This window comes from Pan troglodytes, chromosome 15, assembly GCF_028858775.2.
Source record: "Pan troglodytes isolate AG18354 chromosome 15, NHGRI_mPanTro3-v2.0_pri, whole genome shotgun sequence".
NCBI classification, from domain to species: Eukaryota; Metazoa; Chordata; class Mammalia; order Primates; family Hominidae; genus Pan; species Pan troglodytes.
In genome coordinates, this window is record NC_072413.2 from 80,644,789 (window position 1) to 80,667,493 (window position 22,705).

General features: G+C 35.0%; 1 long non-coding RNA gene across 2 annotated transcripts in view; it reads left to right on the forward strand.

Moving 5' to 3' along the window:
- LOC104002119 (uncharacterized) overlaps window positions 1-22,705 on the forward strand; it is a 164,273-nt gene that overhangs the window by 20,537 nt on the left and 121,031 nt on the right. The window lies entirely within an intron of this gene.

Sequence of the window (22,705 nt, forward strand, 5' to 3'; positions counted from 1 at the left end):
AGTATTGGACAACAGAAAATAAATGTGATAAAAATGAGTTAATTGATAATATTGAAACCTTTTTCACCATTTATAATTTAGTTTATCAGGTACTGGCAGTAAACTTGAGTGTCTGTTCTGAAACTCTTTATTATCCTTCCCTATCTGTAAAATCTGTAATTAAAGCAGTTGGTATTAAAATAAGCAAATAACAAAAAACAGAGGCCAAGCCCACCACACACTACTTCCCTAAACCACCAAAATTCATTACGTTTTACTGGAGGTTGCATGACCTGGATTTTATGTGTTTTCTTGTATAAAGTACAGGGTAAGCATACAGACATTAAGAGGAAAACAAATTTCACTAACCCTGTTTCACCATAGTGACGGAGAGAGGGCATTACCTGGAAGAAGTAAGATTTACCACAGCATCTCAGCTTTTTCATCCTGTACCATACCTCTTCCCACATTCTCAAGTGTACTAGGGTTCTCCGGAGAAACAGAACCAATAGGATATATATATATACACACACACAGATAAATAGATATGTATATAATATATATGTTATATATATATATATATATATATATTTTCTTTTCTTTACTTTTTTGAGATGGAGTCTCACTCTGTCGCCCAAGCTGCAGTGCAGTGGTGCGATCTCGGCTCACTGCAATCTCTGCCTCCCAGGTTCCAGCGATTCTCCTGCCTCAGCCTCCTGAGCAGCTGGGAATACAGGCGTGCACCAGCACACCTGGCTAATTTTTGTATTTTTTAGTAGAGACGGGGTTTCACTATATTGGCCAAGCTGGTCTTGAACTCCTGAACTCATGATCTGCCCACCTCAGCCTCCCAAAGTGCTGGGATTACAGGCATTATCCACCACACCCGGCCATATATATTTTTTATTTATAAGCACATACATGTTTTATATATAGACACATTATACACACACATACACACACACATACACACATATATATATGCAAAAAGTTATTTTAATGTATTGGCTCACATGATAATGCAGTCTAGGCCGGGCGCGGTGGCTCACGCCTGTAATCCCAGCACTTTGGGAGGCCCAGGTGGGCAGATCACGAGGTCAGGAGATCAAGACCATCCTGGCCAACACGGTGAAACCCCGTCTGTACTAAAAAAATACAAAAATTAGCCGGGCGTGGTGGCACGTGCCTGTAATCCCAGCTACTTGGGAGGCTGAGGCAGAAGAATCGCTTGAACCTGGGAGTCGGAGGTTGCAGTGAGCCAAGATCGCCACTGCACCCAGCCTGGCGACAGAACGAGACCCCATCTCAAAAAATAAAAAATAAAAATAAATAGATAAGGCAGTCTGAGTCTCATGATCTGTTATCAGCAAGCTGGAGAAGAAGGAAAGTCAGTGATAGAGTTCTAAGGCCTGAGAGCCAGACAGCTGATGGTGTAGGTTTCAGTGTAAGTATGAAGACCTGAGAACAGGAGCTCCAAGGGCAAAAGAAGATTGATATTCCAGATCCAGCAGTCAGTCAGATAACCAGCCAATCATCTTTTCCTGTACATTTTTTTTCTATTCAGGATCTAAATGGACTGGGTGATGACCACCCAAATTGGGGAAGGCAATCTATTGAGTCCACCAATTCAAATGTTAGTATCTTCCAGAAACACCTTCAAGTGCACCCAGAAATAATGTTTAATCAGCTGTCTGATTTCCATGACCTAGTCAATTTGACACATGAAATTAACTATCACACCAAGTCTGTATCATAATTTGTAAAAGCCCATGAAAGCTTTATGTTATCATATTTCCCTTAAGCCTCCTATATATTCTGTACTATATACTTAATATTTACTTGGATTAGTAGGAGTGTGCTGGGGAATCAAAATTTTACAGTGGACATCTAGACTGTTTGCATTTAAATCTGCTATTACTATATGAAACATGAAGCTGAAAATAGACTTATGGGTCAGGTTACTTTCATCTTCAAATAACAATAGTAAGACTTAAGCATCCAGGCATCCAGATCCCTGGTTTTATTGTACCTTTCATATGATGATCTTCAGTATATTGCCTTTGTAGTAGATTGACCTCTTACTGGAAGAAATTGATGTCAACTCAGATATGCTGACACAGATATATCTGTTCCCTCATGCTCCCAAACGGGCTGCGGTAGTGGCATATATTGCTTCGGTACGCACTGCAGCCAGAGCTAGTAGAAACTGGTTGTTTTCTTTATCAACAATGCTATGGAGTTAGACTAAGAATTCAATAGTATTCCTAGTTACATACCATAATACTCTTCCATTTCCAATACTGGATGCCCATTGACATGGATTCTGCTATCTTTGTATTATAGTGATTACTTTTTTGATGTTAATAGGGTTAATAGATAAACAAGAGGTGCATACCAGATCAAATAGCTACCTATCCACAAGATTACTCGGAAAAGCACAGGATTTATTTGTTACCTATGCAGCCAAAGTTGCATACCCTTTAATCACATCATTCTATCACCAGTATTATTGAAACCACAAGAGAGGTAAAAAGACATCTTTATAATTAGGGGCATATTAGTAGACATAAATATTGACTCTCTGTTGTGGGCCTGAAGATACTTTAGTCTAATTTTAGTGACTTAGGGAAAATGTGTGACTCTTTTAAGCCCACAAATAACTGTACATCATGGATTTATTTTCAGTGATTTCCAGGTTTAGACATTTCTGTTCTCAGAAGGTTCCTGCAAAGTCAACTTCTGTATTCAACATAAAGTATAAATTTCACTTTACTTCCTCATATACGGAAAATTTCTATATTGTTATTTCAAGTGACAGGCAGTAAATTGGCAAATTCACAGCCCAAGATCACAGTAGCCCTAACTATATCAACCTTTTTATTCTTGATATTTCCCAGAAGGTCCAAAATTTGTGTGTCTTTTTAGTGGAATTGTTATTGTTTGTTGTGTCACAACAAACAAATGATACCAGTTCTCAAATATTAGGATTATATTGCTTCAAATAGTGACTTTCTACCAATTAATTTATTCAAGTGGAACTTGGCGTAACCTTAACAGATAAAGGTCAAGAATATATGACGAGAATATATTTATCAGTGATATGATCAAAGGTTAAAAAGTTTAATGAGCTGAGTTATGAGGAGATATTATAAGGCAGAAATAAATTGAATATGAGTAAAAAAATCAATAAAGTTCAGTGAAAATCTGAAGAGAAAGTTAAATAGAGTTAGTCACGATATATCTACATTCCTACAGTGTTATTCTTAACCAAAAAAGTGCAAAACATTCCAACTCAACATTATTAAAAATATGTACATACTGTTACCATTTTACTCTGAAATACGTCACCTTATAGCTATGACAAAGACCTGAAGTAGATTAGCAAATAACATGACAATGGGCAAAAAATAGACCATTTTAATAGCATGACCAATTACATTTCATACAAGACCTAGGTAAATTCAACAGCAAGAATGCATGAAAAATCAGAATTATCACCTCTTTGTCATTTACCAGCACAAAACAACCATGTTCCTCAAGAAATAGAGACAAGATAGAATCAAATTTGAAACAAGATACTGCGTATAAATTATTCCCATCAATGCCTTATGAGTCTCATTAAGCTTTCTCTCTAAGGAAGGATGATACAATCATTTACATCATAGGATTTATTCAATTTTTTGCCTATTCCATTTTCATTATTATTAATCCAAGAAATCTGGAAAAGATATTACTGTTCCAAGTTGCTTTCACGTATGACTAGCTTAACAACAGGAGATCTCAGATTGTTTAAGGACACATTTTCTTTTAGATAAGGCAACATTTTCACAGAATTCTTTTATCAGACACTTGGCAATTCCTCCACCTTCTGAATAAGAGCCTTGCTCAGCATATGTGGGAAATGAGACACTGCACACATTGGTTAAACTAGAATTCAAATGGTTAGCCAACATGTGGAAGACATCAGCAAAAGTTATTCCAGTGATCTCACATTGGCAAATATGGTACTCTGACTGGTTCCAGAATAAACAGATCATTCGACTTGAGTGCGCAAACCCTTGTGTGAACACATGTAGACACAAAGGGCTTTGAACAGAGTAATAGGGCAGAGCATTAGCCCAAGAAAGATGGAAGATGTGAAGGTCTGGATGGTGATACTCATGAAAGATAACCCACATCATTGCTCAAATAGCTGAGTCATAAATACGGGAACTCGGTCAAAGGAAAAATATTGTAGGGGAGAAGAATAGGAAGTAGGGTAGAATTAATTTCCCACCTCACCTAAATTCCATTCATATGCATGATGAGCCACACTAAAAATTTAAGAATTGAGAAAACTTGGAATGTAAATGAACTTTTGTTAAGATTCACCTTGATAAAACATACAATTGGGGTTGCAGGTGTGGGAAAGGCAGGACTCAAAGACATTGAATGTTTAGACACGATGATACTGGTCTTTTATTTCCTGAAGGCATTTGGCTGCCTCCTTTCACTGACAAGCTCCCTAATAAATAATATTAATGTGAGAAGAAAGATACGTGTTTATTGAAAGTCCCGACCAAAGAAGCAGGAAATACCTTGGGTGTAGCCAGTCTTTGGACATTCGTCAAGAGCTCCTGAGAGTTAAGACAGAGGTTTGGCTTCATGCAAGATCTTTCTAATTTGGAACATTACTTTTGATTTAGAAAGTCAGTTACTAATGTTGCCAAGACTAAGAAAAATATATATACCACCCTTTCCCCATTTTTCTTTTCAAAATATCCAAGTTATATTTGCACATATTTGGGGAAGAAATTTAAGATTGCTGTTTGAGACTTTCTCTGAGTTGTAGAAAATAACATTGTACCAAGAAAAAAAAAACATTAAGTCTTTCTGCAGTCCCCACATAAAGTCATTCACTTAGTGATTTTAGATTTAATTCAGCCAATACTGTCTTAACACTCACATGAATTTATCTGTTAAATGGAGGGTATAAATCATCATAAATATTCTTAATAGGAGTTGGGCCAAAGGGCTTATTTGAACTCAGTTAATTAATTTTTAAATAGGGCACAATCTATCAATGAATTCCATATTTTTAAAAAAGTAAAGTTTAGTCACAAGGAAATTGGATGTGGGTGAGAGGACAGGATATTTACTTTATTTGTTTCTTTTGGGTTTTATTGTTTTCATTATTCTGTTTTTCATTAATGTTGCATAAAAATATTATATCGAAAACATTAAGTGCAAATTAACTTTGCTCCTTTGCTAAACTTCTAAAATAGATGTATTAGTTAAGATTCCATTCAGTGGGGTGTAAGAGACACCCAGAGTTGTTATGGCCAAAACAGAAAAGGAGTATATTTATTGCCTACATCAGTGAAAGTAAGCAATTCCCTATTGCATGTAAGAGCTGACGGTGAAGTTCTCAGAGACATAGTTTCCAGCTGACCACTTCACAATCCCTTAGGTATTGATCTTATCCTAGATTGTGTAATCTGGGCCTTACTCTGCTAAACAAAGATAGAGGAAAAGAAGAAGAAAAAGAAGCAGCAGCAAAGAACAAGCAACAAGAGGACCTTAAAGATGATTTGAGAGGATGACATAAAAAAATTCCCATTTATGTGCTATTGACAAGCTCTTAGTCTTGCTGCAAAGAAGGCTGACAAATTTGTTCATTATTCTAGGTGTCTTAAATTCTATTATTATAGAAGAAGGACACATTGCAGAATAAATAATTATCTGTCTATCCCATAATACGTCTTGTTTGGAAGCCTGTGACAGCAATCCATATTTTTCTCTTTAACAATCCAACAAAATCAACAAGCATGACCAGCACAAACAACAATCCGACATATTTATTAATATTCCATCAGAGAATAAATAGGTAAATATATTTTTACTGTGATATGTGACTTATAAATTCTAAAGAAATAATAGAATGCACCATAATGTTCACTTTAATCTAATCTTATTTGCTTTTCAAGTCCCTTGGATTTGAACAGATTTTGCCTGGGGATGCTTCAGATATGTTTACTGAGTTAGTATAAAAAACTTTAATAATCATAAGATCCAAATCCCAAAATTGGAATTTCTTTTAGGTGACATATTTTCATACACGACAGAAATGAGATCCAAAGAGTGAGTTAATCAAAATCACATAAACACTTGTTGATCTTCTGAATGTGCAAGCTGAGGACTTTTATACTTTTATATTGTGACTTATTTTTACTGTGTAAACCTGAATGTCTTGAATTTTTCTAAATGTTCTGAGTTTATATTCCAAATTTAGAATATAAAAAGATAGGTAACATGCAAGCATATAAACCAGTAAATCAAAATATAGTGGTATTTGGTGCCCCTAAGTCTCAAAGTATATTATTTTTACTATTAATATTTGTCCAATGACTATTAAATAGTTAGTGGCCAAAGAATTATCAAAACAATAAATAAATAAAGCAGTGAAGAATGAAGTTCTTCATTGTTTCTGAATCAAAAAATCTTTTATTTAATGTTTATGATCATAATTTCAAATTCACCTCGGCTTAGGAGAGTGTTACAACATTCAGGAAAAATCAAATAAAAAACCATATGTTTGTCCATATGTGTGGAGTCAAAATGGCATGGGAAAGTTGGAGCTTTTAGAAAAGGTGGGCATTAACCTTCTTGCATAGGAAGTATTTTGATGAGGTTTGATGAGGTTAATGAGGTTGACTATTGCCTTAAACATTCTTTCTTCAGTTTTGAGTTTTAACTATCTGTATTTTTGAAACCAGAAGGAAGTGATCTTAAAAAACAAGAAAATGAAATGAGGCATATTGCCATTTTTTGTCAGGCCAGAAACAAAATTACATCTTGGAAGTACAGGTCATGACAAAATATGTTTTATTTAAAGCATGTGACTTAGGAAAGATTATCACATTAATAGAGAGAAGGGAACAGTGGCTTGCCTGATACATTTATATTTTCAAGGACAAGAGCAGTAGTAGAAAAATGTGTGAGTGTCTCCTCCTTCCTGCTGGATAATTCTGTTTACTCTTTTCAGAGACTAGATTCTCTCATCTGAGAGGAAGAAATTTAATATGTCTAAGACCTAAGCACCTGTCAAGCTACTCCAAAAGCATTTTCTAAGGGTTCTCAAAGGAAAACAACCTAAGCTTGTATTAAAAACTCTTTTAATTCCATATTCCCTTCTGATTGGCAGTAAGCAAATTAAAAATGTTGAGATCATTAGTATTTGGTGAGATTCAGTTGAGATTCAAAATGTAAACCAGTTGCCTTATTCAATATACTTTATGGTGAACATTCTAGGAATAATCTAAAACTTATGAGAAAAAATAGACCAGATATTGTTTTATAAAACTCACTAAGGCTTTTAAATATGTATTGAGAAAATTATATATTAAAAGAGAAGAAGAAACAATCTGCCTTGTATAAATGCATACATTTGAGGGTAGCTTATGCTAAATATGTTTGATATAATGAAATTCTGCTGATAAAAAAATTCTCACATATTAGTTACAAAAGTTAATTTATTTTAAAATAATTCACTCAGGGTAAGTTTATTGAGAAACTATGTTGTGCTATTTACTCTAATAGGTGCTGAAGATTCAGTGGTGACCATTTAGAATATGTCCCTGCCGCCAAAAAACTTTTTTTCAACTGGTAGGTGGGGGGCAGGGGGATAAATAAGTGTACATAAAGTATTTAACAAAGTCAGCACTTAAGTCATTAGTAAACATTACCATTATAGTAATGATAATAATGAATATTACTATTATTGAAGTTGTCTATGAGGATGAAACAAGAAATGTAATTTCAGGCCGAGGGGGCCATTTCAATTTATGCCTAAATAGATCTTTATTGTGCAGTTATGTAGTGTATTGTTACAGATGGGATTCATTGGAAAAAAGAATATGAGATAGATTCACATACAAAGTATTTATTGTGAGTGCTTTTAGAATGAACACATGTGATAAGGAGAAAGAAACCAGTTGAGAAGAGAACAAAGTAGGGCTGCAAAAAAGTTATAGCTTCAGCTGGTTTTATGGGGCACTCTGAAGCCAGAGTGTTACTCCAGAGTCATTGAAATTGGGACAGGAGAGCCAGGTTTTGTCATCATTGCATCCTTCATTCATTGGTTACACACAATTAATGGAAAGGAAGCATGACCTTGGGAAAGATGGTAGTCTTCAGACAAGATAAAACCCCAGAATGTTGATGGCTGAGGGCTTTAGCCAACAACAATTTCCAAGGAGAATAATGTTTCAGTCTGAAAGCAGATCTAGATGACACAGCACATTGCCCACTACAGCTCACCCTTCATGTTGCCTAGATCTATTTGTATAATTTCTAGCAATAGTTTCTCCAGGCCTCTTGAGTGATTTTTGAGGGAAAACAATATGAGAGGAAAGTTTATGCAAAAAACTGTAACTCCAAAGATGGAGCTGGTCATAAGGCCACAACTGATATTCAGTATTTCCTCCTTTAGTGCCATTTCTAGATTTAGCTTTGTGCTGTCCCTCTATTGATCTGGGGGACTTACCTAGTGGGGGGTGATGCAGAGCTTCACTGACAATGATCTGAGCCCTTGTCACCATGTTCTCCTCAGGCCATGCCTGCTACATTTGCACATTTACCAACAAAACTGGGGAAGGGAATGACACAAGGCCCTCAAGTGGATCCGCTGAAAGCCAATTTTCTCTTTGACCCCATTATATAATAGAAAACTCACTTTAGTTTCATCCTAGATTATGTGTAGAGAACAAATTACAGGCAGACAAGGATGAAAGCTGGAATGGTTGACTATTCAAATACAGAGAATAACATGGGTGCTTAGGCCCAGGTGGTTGTAATACAAATGGTGAAAGGTAGTCAAATTCTGTATACTTTCTGATGGCAGAGCCAACGAATTTGTTGATAGAATGGGTGTGAGTTATAAGATGAAGATCAGAGTTGTGAATGATTGTTTTCTAAAATGGGAACAAGTTGAGGACTAGATTTTTTGGCAGGAAGCTGCTTTTATGTACCAAAAGATTCATCTTAGAAACAAGACATTCTATGTTCCTATAGAATGAGATTTTTACTTCAGCAAAATATTTGACAATAATACTAATCATATTCTCTAGTAATAGTCTGTACAAACCAGTTGGCTGATATCAGATACCCTCATATACTGGGTCTATTGGCCAAATAAATTTTGAAATATTTTAGAAAACAGAATAAGAAAAGAAATTCACAAATGACTCCAGGAGACTTCTTTATCTCTTATTAGTTTTCTACTTATGTTTTCTGTTCCAGTAATACAGAACAGATAGTATTAATTGAAAAGACCATGATATCTTTCAACTTTATGCAAAATTCCTCATTCCTTACAATCTGCCTTCAAAACTATGCTGTGATTTTTATTCTTCCAGAAAACCTTTCCTAACATCTCTATGTTCAGTCTTTTCTGAAGTTCTTAGGGTTGGGGATACTGACATGTTTCATGGCATTTTTCTGATTGTATTGTGATTGAATTATCTCACTGGATCTAGAGCTTCCTGAGGGCAGCCAATTGATCTGACTAGTGCCTAAATCTCCGCTACCTTGGGCATTTCCTGATACAAAGAAAGCACCTAATACATATTTGTAAAATACATAGGTGACTCCAATTTTGTTTTTAAAGGAAAGATTACTTACTACTTTAGATTGTGTTGGACAAATTTCTTGGGAGTCAAATACAGAGCAGGTGTAATTGTTCAAAATAATTACATACGTAATTAATTTTTTAAAAATGTCAATGAACTACATTTCTAGAGATTCTGATTTTGTATTTTGAAATGGGGCCTCTGATTATTTTGATGCAGATTTTTGATGGACTAAACTTATAGACTCACTGGCTTACAGTTCTCAGAGAAACTAAAAAGCAAAAAAACTCCATCTAGCCAAGTAAAGTAGTATAATTGGCAGTTGGAAGTCTAAAGATGAAAGGAAGATCTGAAACCTGAATTATTATTTTTATTATAAAAGGTCAAAAAGTACTTACAACAAAAATGCTTTTAAAAAGAGCTAAAATAGAATTGCATGTGAGTAATACATAAAAGATATACCAATTTTACATTCTTATACCTACAAATTCAAGGGCTTTAATTTGAAAAAGTTCAATTAGCCAAAATGTATTGACATTTTCCATTGTTATTGTTTTTAGCCATCAAAAATTTATGATTATATAAAGGATTTTAATATCTAGGCCCCATGCATTAGAGTTAAAATTTTAATTTTCACTAATTTCACAATGAGATAATTTTTTAAAAAATGATTTAATGTTCCAAACTCTGAAAGATTGGCTTTATACATAAGAATAAGGACTATATCCATCAATTTCTTTTTCTTATGGTGAAGCACAAATGTCAGAACTCCCCAGATAAATTTATGACTTGATTCCTGTTAAGCTTGAATTGTCTTCCTATTGCTTTTCTAAGAAATAAAACAATAGTTTTTTCTAGAGGAAAACATTCCTAAAAACTGGGTGTTCTTCAAATCTATCTTTGAACCAGAGAAGAACTGACAAGCATAAGCACCCAGAGTGAAAACACATAGAGATTTATTAGACTCTGTTTTTAGCAACATGGGAAGACACGAAATTAGGATATCTCTAGGGAAAATTGAAATGCTATATGTGTTAATATTTCTAGTTCTTTGTATCAGCCAGTTCTTAGTCAATGGCTATGAGACTTTAAGTACTTTAAAGTACACAAAGCACTACCTCTAAATGTAATGTCTTTGGGAGTTTAAAAAAAATACCCCAAGGAAGTTGTTATTTTCTCAAAAGAACAGATCTCATATTTCCCCTTGCATTACTTGAACTACCTTGAGTTGCCAATAAATTGAAGCGAATTGATAAATATGTGGATAACTGGCTGGAGCCACTCAGATATGAGTATTATCCAAATCCCTTTCCAGATGTTTTTTATTTATTCTCCTGCAATACACGGGCAGGTTCCATACATCTTTCCCAAGGCAAACAATCATTTAGCAATATACCACCATCATACATTGCTGTAATATCCCAAATAAGTAAATGGGAAATAGGAATATAATTTATGATGGCTTTCTCAGTAACTCATTTTACTACTTTTGGTTTATCAAGTCAGATTTCAAATGACTTTCCTGCATCTAGTTCTTTTCTATTTTATTTCCTCTTGTAGCTACAGGCAAATTAATCTTCCTAAAACTCCACTTTGATCATGTCACCTTATATTCAAGAATCCATATAACTAATTGTGATGGTTAATACTGAGTGTCAACTTGATTGGCTTGAAGGATGCAAAGTATTGATCCTGGGTGTGTCTGTGAGGGTGTTGCCAAAGGAGATTAACATTTGAGTCAGTGGGCTAGGAAAGGCAGACCCACCCTTAATCCGGGTAGGCACCATCTAATCAGTGGCTATGACGACTAGAATATAAGCAGGCAGAAAAATGTGAAAAGAGAGACTGGCCTAGCCTCCCAGCCTCCATCCTTCTCCTGTGCTGGATGCTTCCTGCCCTCGAACATTGGACTCCAAGTTCTTCAGTCTTGGAACTTGGGCAGGCTCTCCTTGCTCCTCAGCCTGCAGATGGTCTATTGTGGGACCTTGTGATCATGTGAGTTAATACTTAATAAACTCCCATATATATATATATTCTTATATATATATATCCATATATATATTCCTATATATATATTTCCATATGTATATTCCTATATTCCTATATATATATTCCTATATATATTTATATATATTCCTATATATATTCCTGTATATATATTCCTGTATATATTCCTGTATATATTCCTACATATATATTCCTATATATATATTCCTACATATATATTCCTACATATATATTCCTATGTATACCTATGTATATATTCCTATGTATATATTCCTATGTATATATATTCCTATGTATATATATTCCTATGTATATATATTCCTATATATATATTCCTGTATATATATTCCTGTATATATATATTCCTATATATATATTCCTATATATATATATTCCTATATATATATTCCTATATATATATATTCCTATATATATATTCCTATATATATATATTCCTATATATATATTCCTATATATATATTCCTATATATATATTCCTATATATATATATTCCTATATATATATTCCTATATATATATATTCCTATATATATTCCTACATATATATATTCCTATATATATATTCCTATATATATATTCCTATATATATTCCTATATATATATATTCCTATATATATATATTCCTATATATATATATTCCTATATATATATATTCCTATATATATATATTCCTATATATATATATTCCTATATATATATTCCTATATATATATATTCCTACATATGTATATATATATTCCATTAGTTCGGTCCCTCTAGAGAACTCTAATACACGAATCATTACTTATAAATTAAAAGATTTATAAGTAATTATAAATCTTACCTGGTCATACCTTTAATCACACTATCTATTCATTCTTATCATACTTTTTTATTGAACCTCAATTGGGGTTGATTAAGAATCATGGCCACAATGTTTTACATCTTCTTCTATTAAGAAGTAGCATCGTTTCCCCACTCCTTGAATCTGGACTGCTGACATAACCTGCTTTCATCAATACATACAGTAGAAGTGATATTGCACAACTTCTAAGGCTGGGCTTTAGGGCCTTCGAAGATTCTGTGTTTATCCTCTTAAGATATGACCCTGAGAATGCTCCATAAGGAAGGCAGTCTAACCTAATGCAGGAGGAGAGGCCATGTGGAGGACAGATGAAGCATCCTTGCGGATGGCCAGTACAAATTGCCAGATGAGCTGACCCTCCACCTAAGCACAGCCACAGGAGTAAACCTAGGTGAAACCAGAAGCAAAACTGCCCCTCCTGCCCCCAAAATTGTGATGACAATAACAATATAAAGTTGTTTTAAGCCATGAAGTATTTGTTGGTAAGTACTGGTAGTTTCTTACAAGGAAAAGTAGTTGATGCATCAGGCATGTGCTAGAAGCATTTCAAAGTGCTAGGTATTCATTAATAAGAGGTAGACAAGGACCCTCATTTCATAGAGCTTAAAGCCTAGAAAGTAGAGAATAAGGATATATATAAATAAAAAATGGACTAAAACACCATAAATAAGCATTTCAAGTAGTGATACATTTTTGCATGGGAAATTTAAACAGGATATGTAAAAGAGATAGAAAGAAGGCAAGGAAAACACGTTCTGATGTAATAAATCAGGAAACCAGCACTAAGTCAGGCCCATACAAGCCTTTTCATTCAGTGGCATAATGTTTTAATTTTGTTTCTGTTGTTTTGCTTTTAATAAATGTGAATACTTTTAACTAAAACATTCCCTCTTAATGTAGATGATAATCTTTCCCAGGCCCTAGTATCTTACGTCTAGACACTTCATATATTTTTTTATTCTTCTGGTTCTGAAGGTGCCTTTTGTCTAGAATGTTTTGGTTTGTATAATTCTGCCCAAATACACCCTGGTGTTTCTTTATCTCTACTCCAACAGCTCTGCTCCACCTTTAAAACTCAGTAAAATCTCATTTTTTTCAATAAAACCACCACTCCATCCCCCCAAGCATAACCTCAAGAGAACATTCTCTCTTTGAAATTGTAAAATTATAACATCCTCTCTCAGTAAAGAGCATAACACCTATTTTGGTGTTATGGCGGTTCTGGTGAAGATTAGAGATGATTTATATAAACTTTTCTGCATAGCACCTGCCACAGCACAATTAAAATAAATGATAGAAATCATCATCGCCATGATCATCATTATTATTATTGTATTGAATCCCCTGCTCATTCAAATATTATTTATTTAGTGCCTTTAATACACCAACTATAAGGCTAGATGCTGTGAAGACAGAAATGAGTTATCTTTCTATCCTAGAGAATTATGCTGGGGTGTTGAGCAGAATCAGTGCAGCACTTAGATCAGGGCACCTCGGGCTTTATCCTGAATCCTATGCCTTGGAGAAAGAGCTCCTGTCTCTCTCCAAGCCATGCCCCTCCCCATGGGGTCAGTAGTCTACAGGGCCAAGAAACATGCCCACCCAGTTGCCCCTTCTAGACCAGGGCTTCTCAAATTGTCTATGGTGAAGAACCAATTTTATTTTGTCCTGTAATTTCCAATCTGCTGTTTACAAAACTTTTGTAAAATATGATAAAAATTAATTACTAGAGAAATGAAACCTTAAAGGTTGCATTCGTAAAATGCAACATCTAATTTTTTATTGTTAGATCCAACAAAAATTAAATTATTTTGCCAAATTGCTATCAAAGTTTCTACATCCTTACATCAATTCCTGCCCTTATATCGTTGCAGAACAATAACAAACTTTCCACAAACTGACAGTAGTTTGTAGACTGCATTTGAGTAGCACTGTAGCAAAAACTATGTTTAGGATCCTAGGACTCCAGAATTTCATTGAAAAATAAACAACAGTAACAGATGTTTGAGTTAAGAAATCATAGCAGAAAGGCAAAATACAGAATGAATTTAGGAATTATTACTGAGGTAGAAATGGAGGGTACCTAATTCTGCCTCTAATATTTATTGGATTTTTATCATTTAAGTTTATCCTAAATAAGAATCTCTTTGTGTGCCTGTAAGATGTGGCAGGAATTAGCACACATTTGTGCTTAGACTAGCAGTAGTATAGGGTCTCAATGGTAATTTAGGACTGTCATACTCCCTCACCTCACACCAGTTCCAACATTTCTCCATTGTTCCTGTTTATGTCTCTCTCTCTTATCTTCCTCACTTACCAGAAGGTAAGAACTACTTGTTCGGTCCTTTGAATTCCCCATACCGCAGATTACTATTCCTTGCAGACAGTCAACATGGAAGGCTATGAAAAGTGAAAGGCTGGAGTTCCCGAACTGTGTACCAAATTCATTCCACTAAGCCATGATAAATTTATAAGGTCACTATGGGAAAGTTTAAATACCCCAGGGAAGTACAACAACAACTGTCAGACACCTCAGAAACTATTAGGTCTAAGTAGCTTATGGTTTCAAAATGAGATCACACTGCTTTCCTTTTGGTGATGCCATAACTATGCAAAAATCTGTGGAGGTTGCTAAGATACAAATTAAGGACCATGTGAAAATCAATGTGGAACAAAAATTATGCTGATAGGATCCAATCTGATTCCAAGCTTTGAGAAGCTGTGTAGTGCCCAACAGGTATACACATCTCATTGTGGTATGTGATTGTGGTTGTGTAAACATGAAATAAAAATATTTTTTCATTGAATTTATTTTTTTTTAAATGGCTACTAAGTTCAGAGGACATAAATGCTAACTAACATTCTTGGACATAACTACTTAGTGAGTGAAACTGTGTGGTGTGGTATTTCTTCTGGACTGGGGCATTGTAAAAAATTAGTTGAATAGTAAGGATGCCATAAACCAAGAAAATCAGGGAGTCTCTTGTATAAGATCTTTAAATCCCTCCTTTATTGCTTAATGATTGCAAGGGCATGGTCATTTTTTTATCAAATAGGGCTTCTCGTATTATCTACCCCCAAGGTTTTCTATAAGGATTAAGTAAAATAATTCTTAGATCATTGTCTGGTATATAGCAAGCTCTCAATAAATGTTAGCTATTATTATTTTTTGTTTTCAACTCCACCTCACATATTTTCAGGGCACCAAGGTACTTCAGAAACCCAGTATCACTGCTAATGTTTTGTGGCTTAAAAAAATCCCTCAATCGGTGGGGTGTGGTGGCTCACGCCTGTACTCCCAGCACTTTGGGAGGCCAAGGAGGGTGGATCACGAGGTCAGGAGATCGAGACCATCCTGTCTATCATGGTGAAACCCCATCTCTACTAAAAATACAAAAAATTAGCTGGGCGTGGTGGTGGGCACCTGTAGTCCCAGCTACTTGGGTGGCTGAGGCAGGAGAATGGCATGAACCTGGGAGGTGGAGCTTGCAGTGAGCAGAAGTCATGCCACTGCACTCCAGCCTGGGTGACAGAGTGAGACTCAGTCAAAACAAACAAACAAAAACAAAAACAAAAACAAAAAAACCTCAATCTATTAAAAATATAAGTATATTCTAATAGAAACTATAGGTACCCCCCCTACCTGTTATAGGATGAGATAATTAGATGAATGGATGCATTAGACTACATTTTTCTTGTTTTGTCATTTTCCATTTTATTTTGAAAAGGTAGTTTTACAGAAACTGGCAGAGGTGCTGCTAAGAACACAGCTGGATAGAAATATATTATGAACAAAGCTATAAAAAGACAGCTTCTCTATTTGTCTGAATCTCTCAGCTACATGGTCAGTGATGCTTAACAAGGAAGACTAAAAATACGTATAGCTATAGCTTTATGGAATCGGCAGGCAGGACGCCATTAGTATGACAGCATTTTGCTTCAGCCTCAGGTAAAAGCAACTGCCTGCTTGAAATCCTTTCCTGAGAGTGAATAAAGCAGGTGGAAGTGGAGAAGCTGAGTTGATATTCAAGCTTACTTCCAGGTGGGAGAGGTCAATAAGGGTAACCATAAAGAACTCTCCAAGCCAGAGCCAAACCACTGCCTCCTGCTAAAATGTGTTCTCTTTGCAGCTGTTTCCATGTATTTATCAATCAAATAAAAAGACAGTGCCAAAGTGTAACTGTCCACCAAGACCTCTCTTTTCCTCATCCTGCTGAATTTTCTTAAATGTCCTCTTTGCTCTCCAGATTTACATCTAGAATATGTGGTCGCTTATGCTCTTGCTCATCCCATACCATGTCCTTTTCTTGACTTTCTAAAGCAAGAGTCAGCAAACTATTTTTGTAAAGTGTAGGAGGTTAAATATTTCAGGCTCTGTGGGCCACACAGTCTCTGTTGCAACTACTCCAGCTCTGCCACCACTATACAAAAGCAGCCATAGACAATATAAACATGAATGCTCTTCCAGCAAAGACTTATTGACAAAACCAGGCAGTTGTTTGGACTAGGCCCATGGGTCATAGTTTGCCAACCCCCGTTATAAGGTAAAAAAGAGAATCTAAATGAGTGATATGACTACCCAAATGGACTTAGGGTTTGAGGGTATTAAAGCAATTTTATTTTATTTATTTTTTTATCATACTTTAAGTTCTAGGGTACATGTGCACAACGTGCAGGTTTGTTACATATGTATACATGTGCCATGTTGGTGTGCTGCACCCATTAACTCGTCATTTACATTAGGTATATCTCCTAATGCTATCCCTCCCCCCTCGCCTCACCCCATGACAGGCCCCGGTGTGTGATGCTCCCCTTCCTGTGTCCAAGTGTTCTCATTGTTCAATTCCCACCTATGAGTGAGAACATGTGGTGTTTTGTTTTTTGTCCTTGTGATAGTTTGCTGAGAATGATGGTTTCCAGCTTCACATTTCTATAAAGGACATGAATTCACCCTTTTTTATGGCTGCATAGTGTTCCATGGTGTATATGTGACACATTTTCTTAATCCAGTCCATCATTGATGGACATTTGGGTTGGTTCCAAGTCTTTGCTATTGTGAATAGTGCCACAAGAATTGAAAGCCAAGAAGCCAATGACTAATTCTCATTAATTCACTCATTCTTACAAATTGCATTGCTTGTATGCTATAAACAAAACACTGATTTGAATAAACTCCAGTGGTGCATTATATCCATGTTAGCATGGGATATTTATTTGCTACTCATGGTGTTTTCTCCTATAATGAAAGAGCTCTTTCCTCTTTCTTTCCTCTCATTCATTCTTCCCAAGAGTAGAACAGTGGTTTAACATGATTAGTGATTTTGAAATAAAATAATGGGCATGTATAGTTTAACACCTTTCTCTTGCATTATGTTTGGAAGTGAGTGGCTCCAGAAAACTAATACTCTTTGCTTCTGGAGAGGGAGGGAGGATCTGCCACAATTATGTGAGTCTGCCTGGTTTGGGGGATAAGTTTTAGCTCATATGCCTTCAGATACAAGGTATATCTTACTATTTAAACTTTATCAATCATAAGGGTGATATTTTGGTGCCCATAAGGTTTACCCTTTGTCTTGTTTCTTAATCACTTTGGAACTCCGTCAAGAAAGAAGGATACTCTATAGTGGGCTGCTTTAGAGACCTCAGAATTGATCAAAACAATCACGGACAGTGTTCCCAAAGAAACCACAGAGGGGCACAGGTATTTATTGAGAAAAATAAGGAATTATAAACTGATAAGAACCTAATGGTGGAAATCAAAATAGCCAACAGGGAATATAACAAATGGATGTTGTCTAGTCTTGTGAGTGGGAAGGTAGTGAGAGTTGTCAGAAACAGACTCTATGAGGAAGAAACATTTGAGTTAAGCTGCAAAGGATGAATAGGCTAAATAGGCAAGAATAAGGCTAGATGGCTTTCTGAGTATTGAAAATAGCATGCAAAAAGGCTCTGATAACAACAACAACAAAATCATATTTCATGGTCAGTTTTGCCTAAAAGTTGGACAGAGATAAGAGGTGAGAGATGATGGTGAAGATGCAGAAGGAGCCAGTTCTTGGAGGTGCTTATACGCCACTTAAATATTCCAGGTGTTATTTAAAGAGCAATGGGGAGCTATTGAAGTTTTAAGTTTTTAAATGGTTCTAGATAGTACCATTCTCAGATCGAATTGAAGAAATACTCTAGATACTTGGACAAATAGAGTTTAATTAGGAGCAAAAGTAGATGGCTATTGAAGATTCAAAGGCCTAATGAATAATCCTTAAGCCCCCATCACCTTTTTGTTCCTCTTAACATTGCTTGATGGTCTTGTTTTATATTTTACTGAGAAGATGAAAGAAATCAGCTGAAAACGTTCACACACCTCTATTAAATTGCCTGTGTCTCTATCTATATTCTGTTCCTCTCTCTTTGAAACTATGGAGAAAAGGTTTATCCTTCTATTTAAGACTAACTCCACTATCTGTTAATTAGATCTCATTCCCACATACCCCACCAATCATCAGCTTTTCCATTTATCTGCTCCCTTTATTATCAAAGCTTTAGAAGTTAACTTTACTTACTAACCACTTTTACTGCTCCAGTTTTCTGTAGAAAACTCCAGTGATGCTTTAATTTCTATCAATCTAACCGCTTTTATGAAAGTCACCAATATCTGCTTTAAAAAATTCAATCCTATTTGACCTATCAGTATTTGAAATATTTGATCACTACCACCTTCATGAAACACTTTTCTCTCTTAGTTTCTACCTAGGATTCTACTTCCTCTTCTTCTCTCCTCTATATTATTGGCTGATCTTTCTGCTTCAATATCCAAACTTTTAAAAATTAGAATGCCCCAAGGCTGAGTCCTTACATCTCTTTTTTTTTTTTAACTTTCCTTCATTTCCTTTCCCTTTCCTTCCTTTCTGTTTTTTTGTTTGCATTCCTTCTCTGTCTGAATAAACTTCCTTGCTATTTTCATTAACTCTCAAGACTTCACATATCATTTATTTTCTGTTAACTTCCAATTTAAATCACATCCCCAAATACCAAACCGACATGCCCTACTGCTTGTTCAAAATTCAATCTCAATTGATCAGTTATCTTCCCTACAGATTATAAAAGTGCCCTTCTCATAGAATTTCTCAGTACATGCAAGCTCTATTTCCTCTATTTCAGACCAAAACCTCTTGGTGCTCTTCATTCCTCTATGTCTCTCCCATCCACATCCAATTCAGTAGGAAATACTTTAGGCCATACTTTCAAAATGGGACCAGAATCAAATGACTTTTCTGTTTCTCCACAATTACCTCCTGGTCTCAAGTCAATTCTCATATCTTTCTAGACTACATGCTCTACCCTCGAACTGTTCTCTTAGCTTCTATCTTTGACTCCCTACATTTCTCCACATACCAGACAGGAACATCTCTGAAAAAGTGAATGAGAAAATGACCTTTTTTTTCAAACCCTCAAGTGATTTTCTATCTTTGAGTAAATTAGAAAGATCTAACCCTAGTCTACCAGGCCCTAAATGGTCTAGCCACATATCCTATCACACTTCCCATCTCTCACTGAACTGCAGCTATGCAGGGATCTTTGATGCTCCTTGAACACATCTTTTACCTTGGAGTCCATATACAAGTTGTTTTATTTTCTGAATATTCTTCCACCATATAGCTGTGTTTTTCTCTTACAATGGTTCAATATGATATATTTTTTTCTTTCTTTTTCTTGAATTTTTGGTTTTCTTTTAGTGATGCTTCATGGTAAGACATATTTAAAAGGTATTTTAGGAGAGACTTATAAATTAGTTACATAAATACACATACATAAACCCTAATAAATTACAACAAAAAACTACAAAACAAGGTGTAGTGTCATTTTTACTTTGTGAAATACTCACTTGAAATTTTCTTTCTGGATTCTACTTTTTTATACAATTTATTACAAATGCTGGCCTTCACTCACTGAATGGATTATATGACTCTAATTTTCAGTTTAAAAAAAGCTGCCACATAAAATGGTATGTGTCCAATGGTAATTATTTATTGGATTTATTCTGCTTTATTGTTTGTAATAACACTTATTTTCATCTGATGTATCAGATATTTACTTATTTGTTTACACCCTGCACCCTTGCCCCACTAGAATAAACACTCATGAGTGCAGGAACTCTGTTATCTTCAGAGCTGTGTGTTCTGTGTCTATTATTACAATAACAGACACTTAGTAGGGCCTCTATAGACATGTGTTGATAAACTGAAACATGAAAGTATTCATGAGATAGTTAGTAGGCTAAACTGAAAAACATTTGCAATAGATTAGATTTAAGGCATTAAGAAGAAGTTGCAAGAATCTGCTTTATGATTCTATCTTACAATTAGTTAAATAGTGATTCTATTCCCCAAGGGAGAATATCCAGCTTGGGACAAAGGATCTGCAGGACGAATATGATTTTAATTTTGAACAAGTTGAGGTTTAGTTGCTTTGGAAAATCTAAGTGAAGACACGGAGCCCTAAATCACCTGAGTAAAATCTGCACAAGTTCTAGTAAAGATATTCAAATCCAAAAGTTGAAGTTCAGTATGACATTTTAGTACTTTTTTTCTTTCCCATTTCTCTTTCCCTCCAGAGCTTTTTTTCTTAAAAATCACAAATCTAAGAATATAGATTACCTCCTCTTCTACATGTTTTGAAATATGAGGTTATACTTTCTCATTTAGAAGCCACAGAAAATCATATTAAAAAAATTTTAACTTTTATGGCTATACACATAAATAAGGAGAAGATGAAATTTCCTCCAATTTCCCTGACAAAACATATAGGAATTCACAATATTATTGTCAGAGAGATATTTGACTTTATAACTCAGAAATTGGATGGGGCAGATATGAGATAAATCAGGGCCAGTGACTTTTCAAGCTATTGAGATGAATAAATTTTACTGAGTTCAGGCAATGCTATTGCAGGGGCTGAAATCCTGGGCTTTCTGGCCAGAAGGATCTACGAGTGGGATCGTGGGTGAGTCAAGAAGTGGTATCCTTGGGTCTAATAAGGAAGGTGATCAATATTGTCTTTCAAGCCCAGCCACCATCTCCAGGGCTATGCCTCTCTCCTCCTGTCTAAGCTTGCTCTTAACTGAAAACAAAAAAAGTTAGAAAAACAATAAAAATAAAAGATTTTTTGAAGACAACTTGTGTCAACATTCTCTGAATGTTCAATAATAGTATTTATACATTATAGAAAATATATAGTTTTGATTAAATATGCTCAAGAATTGCAAAGTTAAACAATCATATAGGTTGACTTACTACAGAACTCTTCAATATATGACAATGTGCATTTTAAGTCTCTGAGAAAATTATCTAATATTTAGATTATCCAAAACATTTTTGACAATGAAATCTTTTGTTTTTTCAGGAAACATTTTAATACATAATTTATGGGACATATTATATTTTTGAGACATACTGGTACGAATTATTTTGTGATGGCTGCTATATTAAAAATAACATTCTTGAAAATGGAAATATCACCAAGAAAGACCCGGATTATTGCAAAAAGATCATTGGGCTTAATTTTCATTCTCAAGTCAGGCAGTGAACATTGTGGCTTTTTATTTGTAAAAAGAGATAGCAGTTATCCTTGAATAGAGAACCAAAAAGAAGAAAATATTATGTTCCGCAGAGTTACAGAGTGTTTATAGATCTGAAGAGATTTAATTTGTGAGTATTTATTTTTCCCTAAAATTTTTCCCATTTCATTTTATTCACCTTTTTCTCTAAACTTAAAAAGCACTGATGAATCACTCATTCTCATTTAACTCAGGAATTATTACCAGGGAACTCTTTCACATCTCAAAATGGAAACCATTTAAGACCTTCTGCAATATTTATAATTTGCAAACACAGCTTTCTAAATTAAGTTCAACTTTTAAAAATATCTATGGCTAGAATTTTAATGGCTCATTTGCGAGAAAATTTTCTTTATCTCAATTAAGGCAGGATTTCTTACCAAAGCTACCACATTGTTTCTACCCCCTCAAGCATTTATCCACCTAGTTACAAACAATCTAATTACACTCTTTGAATTATTTTTAAATGTACACTTAAGTTATTATTGACAGTAGTCACCCTCTCGTACTATCATCAAATAGTAGCTCTCATTCATTCTTTCTATTTTGCTGTACCTTAACCATCCCCACCTCATCTGCACCCCCTCCCCACTACCCCTCCCAGACTCTGGTAACCATCCCTTTATGCTCT